The sequence below is a fragment of the Paroedura picta genome, chromosome 7 (genome assembly GCF_049243985.1).
Source record: "Paroedura picta isolate Pp20150507F chromosome 7, Ppicta_v3.0, whole genome shotgun sequence".
Taxonomy (NCBI): Eukaryota; Metazoa; Chordata; class Lepidosauria; order Squamata; family Gekkonidae; genus Paroedura; species Paroedura picta.
The window spans coordinates 44,637,874-44,640,156 of NC_135375.1; the positions used below are offsets into that span (position 1 = coordinate 44,637,874).

The window sequence follows — 2,283 nt, forward strand, 5'->3', positions numbered from 1 at the left end:
TTGTTTTATATTGTCTTTCACCATGAGCAACACAGGATGAAGTCTTCTTACTTTCAAAAACCCTGTTTATGGAACATGATGTGCTGCCAAAATCCATTTTAAAAGCAACTCTTCAGAGTGTATTCCATGGTGGATGTTTACTTATTAATGAACATAGCCATCTGATGGGCCTCTGATAATGCCAGTCTTTCAGCAGAGTCAATATGAATGGTCTAAACAAATTCTTTTTCCTTGGGCTTCCTGGAGGAGGCAGCATCTATGCTGAGCTTCACTAATGCTGTGTGGCTTCCACAGGTTTGTCCTCAGTGCTCTCAAGATAAGCCTCAGTTTTTGAATGCTCACACAGAAGCAGACTGGAAGCTGTGGAAGAAAAGGAATACACCTCAGAACTCTGGCAGGTAGACAATATGCATATTCACACCAAACACGCAATAATAGGACACCACTGTGGGTAATATAAAGTGAAAGGGTAATCCTGAATATGTCTACTTGGAAGTAAGTCAAATTGTATTCAGCAGGGTTTACTTCCGGAATAGTTTTTCTATAACTAGAACCTAAGATTCCCATTTCTGAGCGGTAGGAAAATTATGACAATACGGATAGGATTTGTTTCCTCCAAAAGAAACTGGAGATGTTATGATATCTGTGCAACAATCTGAGCAAGCGTTACAAAGGTACAAAAGCAGCTCACAGGCTAAGGCAGAGTCTGCACTTACTTTCTTTATTCCATTGTCAATCCTGTTGAATTCAGATCGCTTTGAACTCGGGTCTTCCTCTCCCCCCTCCTCCCCATTGAAACAGGAAAGTCTTCTGCACGTGGTTAGGGAGGCTCAGAAGGTGGGGGGGGGGTCCTTCTGTTCTTGAAGCCTCTTTCTTTCTTTTCTTGAAGGGGGGGGGGAGAAGCCAAGCAGGGAGCCTCTTTCTTGGAGGGGAGGGGGAGAGGATCGAAAAAGGCAGAGGAGGGAGGAAAAATCCAGGACCGACAGAAGTTGAGAGAAGTTAGGGGCTTCTCCTTTAAGGCTAGCATGTCACATGACCAGGTGTAGCCTATCAGAGGTTCTCTACCACGGAGCTTTCTTTATTCAGGATTAACAGCAGTCTCAGATATCGCACAATAAAGGTAGGGTCACTCCGGATCAATCCTTCTTGCTGCAGAAGGAAAATTAAAATTGCTCAAAATCCAAACTGAAATTGAATTCTGTGTAGAGGGCAGGAACTGAATCGATCTGGGGTCAGAATAAAAGCTCCATGCAGTTTACACCTAACAGTACTAACCCTAAAGCGGTATATTACTTTTTGCCATGAAATTATGGCTTATGGTGACCCCATAGGTTTTTAAAGGTAAAGACATTCAGAAGTGATTTGCCATTGCTTGCCTCAATTTAGCAACCCTGGACTTCCTGGATGGTCTCTTCTCAAAGTATTGACCACAACTGACCCTGATTAGCTGATCCCTCAGGTCAGCCTGGCCTATCCAGTCTTACTGGTTCAGAAACTGCTTTGTGCAGCCAAAATCACCTTTCTTGTTCTTCCTACCCTGGGCAGTGTATAGAATGGAAGATACACTGAAGTACAGCAGACAACTATCTGTTAATGTCCATTTCTTCCCCATCAGTGACCAGAACATATCTAAAAAAAGGACTGCTTGGCATGATATGTAACCATGATTACTATTCCTATAGCATGTATTCTTTTTCTAGGAAAGATATATAGGATGTGTTAATAATCATTTATATTTTTAGAGTCAATGTAATTATTGGTTGCTTCTATACTATACAACATACCAGTTTTCTTATTCCTCTGTTCCCCTTCAAAGAACTATGGGTTAATGGCTATCACATATTTCTTTCCTTGGAAGAGAGAAAAATTGATTTTTTTTTAAAGTAGGAAGACAAAAGTATATTTAGAACTTCTCTCTTTTAGGTGTCACACAGAAAGTATAGTAACATGAAAAGCATTCTTGAAACTTGTAAAATCAAAAGTGGCCCACAGTTCACCAATGCAAGAAAATTCAGCCATGATTTCTTTTTTCCTGTTTTGCCTTGCAAAAAAACCAACCAAACAAACAAACCAGTGAGTAGAATAAGATTAGAGTGCCTCTTAGCTCTTTTTTCCTAAACATGCACTCTGGAATGATCAATGGCATACAGATTTTCAAACATGCCCATCATAAAATCAGGGTCAGAAAATTGTTAAACTGATTTAACAGAAGGTAGCAAAAAGAACATCCATGTGTTTGAACTCTGTTTGACAGGTGCATGTCTGGTCCAAGTAACATATAAT

The 2,283-nt window shown here is 40.4% G+C and overlaps 1 long non-coding RNA gene across 1 annotated transcript; it reads right to left on the reverse strand.

Moving 5' to 3' along the window:
• LOC143841775 (uncharacterized) lies at positions 1-1,916 on the reverse strand. The gene is made up of 3 exons (XR_013232818.1): positions 1,785-1,916; positions 717-1,149; positions 1-360 (listed from the first exon to the last, which is right to left on the reverse strand). It is a non-coding gene; the product is annotated as an uncharacterized LOC143841775 (long non-coding RNA).
• Between the last annotated feature and the right edge of the window lie 367 nt (positions 1,917-2,283).